Source organism: Gymnogyps californianus, unplaced genomic scaffold (genome assembly GCF_018139145.2).
Source record: "Gymnogyps californianus isolate 813 unplaced genomic scaffold, ASM1813914v2 HiC_scaffold_385, whole genome shotgun sequence".
NCBI classification, from domain to species: domain Eukaryota; kingdom Metazoa; phylum Chordata; class Aves; order Accipitriformes; family Cathartidae; genus Gymnogyps; species Gymnogyps californianus.
In genome coordinates this window covers 6,499-12,353 of record NW_026114274.1, presented here as the reverse complement: position 1 = coordinate 12,353, position 5,855 = coordinate 6,499, and the positions used below count along the sequence as shown (strand labels likewise).

The window sequence follows — 5,855 nt, the reverse complement described above, 5'->3', positions numbered from 1 at the left end:
CATGTCCCTGCAGGGCTCCTCTTCCCTTTTTTATTGATTTCTCCATCTCACTGGCCTTTCCCCTGTACCTGTTTCTTTCTTTGCTCCTCAGTCCTTCTCCCTCATTTTATTTTTCTCTTTCTGTTCCTCTGTCCTGCTCCCCATCGCTGTATTTTTGTTCTCTGTATCTGCTGCTAGCGGACTTACTCCCGGGACTTACAGACATTAACGAATAAACACTCACTGTCTCATTTGCACTCATGGCTGTGTTTGTAGCCCTTTGTACTTGGTGAGTGGCTGTCACAGAGTCCTGGGGAGCAGGTTACCTAGCGGGTGTAAGGGGCCATGGCTGCAGCTGTGGGCTGGAGGAGCCCCGGGGGGGCCAGTGAGGCTGATGGTGATGGCCCCTCTGTATCACAGGGCTGCAGCCCCAGGGGATGGTGCTGCTGGGACATGCCTGCCTGAGAGTGCCAACAAGCTGCAAGGATGTTTCCAACCCACCGGTGCAACAGGCTGCAGATCACTTGGAGTCAGGCCCCATCAGGGCAGTTCCCAGGGATTTTCTGAGAGCTGGTGGAGAGGAAGCAGGAAGAGGGGCAGGAGATGGATGCCCCACCCCTCTGGGTACCTGGAGGCCTTCCCACCCCCTGGAAAAGGTGCCGGGTGCCTCCCCAACTCAACAAAACTCCTCCAGCCCCGCTCATCCCATGCAGCTGCCGCCAGCTCCAGCACCTCTCCTGAAGCCTGTCCCGTAGCCACAGGCTGCTCCCAAACCCTGTCCTCACGGCAGCAAGCCGCCCCTTGAATATGCTTTATTCTTCATAAATGCAGGTGCCGTTAGCATCAGTTCGGGGAAAGAGCGGCGTCTCCAGAAGCTCCTGCGGAAGGAGGGGTTCCTGCCTGAGGGGAGCCACAGTCATCCCTGTGGATAACAGTTGCTTGCTCTTTCCCTCTCCCAGAGGCAGCGCTGAGGCCTCAGTTGTGGGTTCCTCTGCGGGGACGTTGTGGACTGCATCTGGCTCAGGTTTGGGTGGGTTGCCTTTGGCCTCATTCTCCTAGCGGCATGGGCGAACAGGGACAGCTGGAGCGCTTACTGGCTGTGGACAGGAGCTGCCGTGGCTGAAGCTGGAGAGGCCAGAAAAAGGTAAAGCGGCTGAAGAATAAAATAAAAGGGATCCAGCCGGCAGCAGCCTCCAGCTGCAGACAGGAGACAGCCTGCCTCTCCGGGTGAGGAAGGATCCCTCTCAGCGTAGTCCTCAGCAGATCCGATCGCCAACGTGCGCGGCAGGGTCTGTATGCGTAACCAAAAGCACAGTACGGCCATGCAGCGTGTGCGCGTGTGAGGCTACGTATCTGGGAAGCCTCATACTGTAAGAGCTGTAAGACACCAATCTATTCTTCTAGGTGGATGACAGTCAAGTGACTGGAGCTACAGAGGAGGAAAGGAGGCGGAGAGAAAGGGAGACAGAGAAAGACGCGTCCACACTGTCAAATTCTCCCAGCACCTCTGACAGCGGGAGTTGCGGTGAGTCCTGGACCCTTGGGGCTGTGTCGCCCTTCTGCATCCCGGTCCCCTCCCTTCTATTTCTCTCGCTGCTGTCATTTTTTCCACTTCCCTGTACCTCTCCCTCTCTCATTCTCCCGAGTCCCCCTCTTTCTCTGTGGTTCTGCCTCTCCACGTTCTTTTTCTCTCTACGTGCTTCTGTCGTGTTCCCTGTCCCTCTTTTTTTCATCCTCTGTCTCTGTCCTGCAGCCCATCGCTATTTTTGTCTTTCTCCATCTATGTATCTGTCTTCCTATCCCAATTCTTTTTAATTCCTCCCCGTCTGCCCTTTAGCCCTTCACAATGCCCGCCCCGCAATTCTCTCTGTCTGGCTCCGTGTCCCTATTTCTAAATTCCTCTCTCTCTGCCCTGTATTCTAGATACGCTTTTTCTTGCTTATATTCTCTTGTTCCAGGTCCCTGTCCCAATGTTTTAATGTCTTCCCTCTCTGTCCCATAGCCCATTTTTGTCTTCATTGTTCTCTCTCTGTCTGGCTCCCTGTCCCTATTCTTTAATTCCTCTGTCTCTCTTCTTTAGCTCATTGTTTTGAAAAAACCCAACCAACCAACCAAAAACCTCAGTCTCCCTCTGTCCACCTCACTGTCCCCCTTTTTAATTCCTCCCTCTCTGCCCTGTGGGCCATCACTAGTCTTTGTTTTTCTCCATCTCTCTCAGTCTGGTTCCCTGTCCCTTCCTCTTCTCTGGCCTGTAGCCCATCGCTATGTTTTTTTTCCCCTCTGCCTCCCTCTCTGCCCTGTAGCCGATCGCTGCTGTATCGGCTTTACGCAGCAAGGTTTTGTTAGCTGGGGTGGGGGAGGGCAGGGGCTGCAGGGTTGGCTTCTGTGAGAAGACACCAGGAGTTGCCCCCGTGTTGGGCACAGCCAGTTCCAGCCAGCTCCAAGACGGATTTGTGGCCGGTCAAAGCTGAGCCCATCAGCAACGCTGGTAGCGCCTCTGTGATGACATATTTAAGAAGGGCTAAAAAATGCTGCGCAGAAGCTGTAATAGAGAAAATGCGAGTGTGAAACAGCCCTGCTGTTCACCCAGGTCAGTGAAGAAGGAGAGGGAGGCGGTGCTCCAGGCACCAGGGCAGAGGTTCCCCTGCAGCCTGTGGTGAAGACCACGGCGAGGCAGGGTGTCCCCCTGCAGTCCACGGAGGTCCACGGTGGAGCAGACATCCACCTGCAGCCCGTGGCGGACCCCACATTGGAGCAGGTGGATGTGCCTGAAGGAAGCTGTGACCCCGTGGAAAGCCCATGCTGGAGCAGGCTCCTGTCAGCAGCTGTGGCCCCGTGGAGAGGAGCCCATGCTGGAGCAGGGTTGCTGGCAGCACCTGTGACCCTGTGGGAGGGACCCCACACTGGAGCAGAAGAAGAGCGTGAGGAGGAAGGAGCGGCAGAGACAACATGGGATGAACTGACCGCAACCCCCGCTCCCCGTCCCCCTGCGCTGCGCGGGGGGAGGAGGTGGAGAAGTCAGGAGTGAAGATGAGCCCAGGAAAAAAAGGGGGGGGGAGGGGAAGGTGTTTTTTAGATTTGTTCTTATATCTCAGTATCCTACTCTGATTTTGATCGACAATAAATTAATTTCCCCAAGTCGAGTCTGTTTTGCCTGTGACAGTAATTGGTGAGCGCTCTCTTTGTCCTTATCTCGACCCACAAGCTTTTTTGTTGTATCGTCTCCCCGTCTTGTTGGGAAGGGGGAGCGATAGAACGGCTCGGTGGGCAGCCAAGGTCACCCCACCAATTTCCTTCTATCGGGCTCGCTGTGCCTATTTTTTAATTCTTGCCTATGTTTCTTGTAGCCCATCGCTTTTGAAACTTTTTTCCTACCTCTCCATCCCTATTTTTTTAAATTCTTGCCTGTGTTTCTTGAACCCAGTCACCTGTCAGATTTTCTTGCTACCTTTCCCTCTGTCTTCCTGACCTAATTTTAACTCCTTGCCTGTGTTTCTTGTAGTCCGTTGCTTTTCAGGTTTTCTTCATATGTCTCTCTATCCATCTCCTTGTCTTTATTTCTTAATTCTTCCCTCTGTCCCGCAACCTATCACTTTTTACATTTTCTTTCTCCATCTCCCTGTGCCTATTTGTTAGTTCTTGCCTATGTTTCTTGTACCCCGTCGCTTTTCAAAATGTTCTTTCTACGTCTACCTCTATCCGGCTCCCTGTTTCTCTCTTTTATTTCTCGCCTATGTTTCTTTTCCCCTATCGCTATAGAATTTTCCCCGTCCCTTGTCTTTTCTCTGTGCTGTTGTCCCGCTGGTCCCTTCTGCCTCCCTCCCCTCATCCCTGTCTCTCTTATTTATTCCTCCATCTCTCTGTCCCCGGTTGGTTGCGCAATCTCTCCGCTCTCCTCTGTCTACATCATTGTCCTGTTCCCCGTCCCTCTCTTGTTTGCAGCATCCCATTTTCTGGCTTCCCTGTCCCACACCTCTATGTCCCTCTGATACCAGCTGTTCTAATTGCATGTAAATAGACCTTAGTAGTTGTTATCTTGTAACTGCTAGAAGTTATGTGAAGCACGTGCAAGGACGGATAGAGCTTTTTTTGACAGGAAGTTACCCTAAAGTAACAACCACGAGGACGTGTTCGGTCAACGAGGGATAGAACGCTTACTTGACAAAAATAACAACTTAACGTGAACTTTGTCTCGGAATGAGTAGGGGGCACCGACGACCACTCGGAACTCCCGCTCACGTGTAGTATAGTTTCGCAACATTAGTAATACGTAAATGTAGTAAATAGGAGGGATTAGCGTGACACGTATGTAATAGGATGTATGAAATGGGATGTATAAATAGGCTAAGTTTTATATTTGATTTTGCAGTCGATTTGGGGAACTTCCCCCGAGCGTCCGATTCTGCGCACTATCGAATAAAGCAATGTCTCCTTCCTAAATGTGGCCTTTCTGTCTGCATTTCAGAAGTCAGGGAAAAGAAATAACACCTCTGTCCTTCCTCCTGCTTTTCTCTTCCCTTTTCTCCCTCTGTCCGCTGCCTTTGGGCACTGAGCCTCGTAGCCAGCTCACTGCCGGGATTTCTTATGTGCCTTAAGGAACAAACTTCTCCTGCCTCCTCTGTGCCCCTGGCTGTGTTTGCAGCCCCTGGGTGCAGAGCTCCTGGCTGTGCACAGGAGCAGGGCAGGGGGTGATGTGCTGTGGGGCTTTGGCAATGGCCCCTGTTCCCGATGGGCCCCAGCTGGGGCTGGAGCTGGGCAGCCCCAGGTGTGGCCAGTGAGGCTGAGGATGGGGCTGGCCCTGCTGTGTGAAGGGGCTCTAGCTGGAGAGGGGGCTGCCTGGGCATGGCTGCCTGAGGGAGCTGAGGAAGGGGAACTGGCTGAGGAGGGAATCCAAGGGGGTCCCGCACAGGCAGCTGCCTCCCGCAAGAAATGGCCAGTCCCTGCAGTGAGGAAGGATCCCTCCGAGCCGTCCCCAACAGAGCAGACCACCAGCACGTGGTGCTGGGAGCTCGGTGCCCCCGTCAGCTACACGCACGAGCCGCCACGTATTGAGGAAGCCTTGCGGATGAGGAGCATCGAGGTGCGCACTGCGTGCTGCTGAGCGGGCGAGGGTTGCGCAGGCGGCGCTGCGGAGGAGGAAGGGGCAGAGGCAGAGAGAGAAGTGTTGGGGTGGTGATGATACCCCCTGTTTTAATTGTATGTAAATAAACCTTAGTAGTTATTATTATCTTGTAACTGCTAGACGGTACGTGAAACATTTCTTTACGTAAATAGGCCTTAGTAGTCATTATCCTGTAGTTGTCTTTATCTTGTAACTGCTAGAAGTTACACGAAGCATTTGCAGGGACGGGTAGAGCTTTTTTTTAACAAGAACTTATCTTAAAGTAACAACCACAAGGACATGCTCAGTCAACGAGGGATAGAATGCTTACTTGATGAAAATAACAACTCAATGTGAACTTTGTCTCGGAATGAGTAGGGGGCACCTCCCCAAACGACCACAGACGGCCACTCGGGACCCCCGCGCATGCGCAGTGTAGTTCTGCAACGTTAGCAATATGTAAATGCGGTAAATAGGAGGGATTAGCGTGACGTGTGTGTAACAAAAAGAGGATGTACGAAATGGGATGTATAAATAGCCCAAGTTTTATGTTTGACTTTGCACTCGATTTGGGGAACTTCCCCCGAGTGCCCGGTTCTGCGTACTATCGAATAAAGCAATGTCTCCTTCTAAACGAGGCCTTTCTGTCTGCGTTTCAGAAGTCGGGAAAAAAGAAATGATAACGGCGAAGGTCTCCTGGCAGCACCAGGAGCTGTGGCAAGTCACGCATTCTCTCCTGTGTGTCCCAGTCCGCCTCCGCTGCCCTGCCCCAGAT

At 52.7% G+C, this 5,855-nt stretch overlaps 1 long non-coding RNA gene across 2 annotated transcripts; it reads left to right on the top strand.

Annotated features, from left to right (window-relative positions):
* Window positions 1-611: 611 nt before the first annotated feature.
* Window positions 612-3,009, top strand: LOC127028682 (uncharacterized). Of its 2 annotated transcripts, none has more exons than XR_007768035.1 (3): window positions 612-1,003; window positions 1,384-1,504; window positions 2,570-3,009. It is a non-coding gene; the product is annotated as an uncharacterized LOC127028682 (long non-coding RNA). The 2 variants fall into 2 exon arrangements; XR_007768034.1 differs by lacking the exon at window positions 612-1,003 and adding an exon at window positions 1,015-1,268.
* The last annotated feature ends 2,846 nt before the right edge of the window (window positions 3,010-5,855 follow it).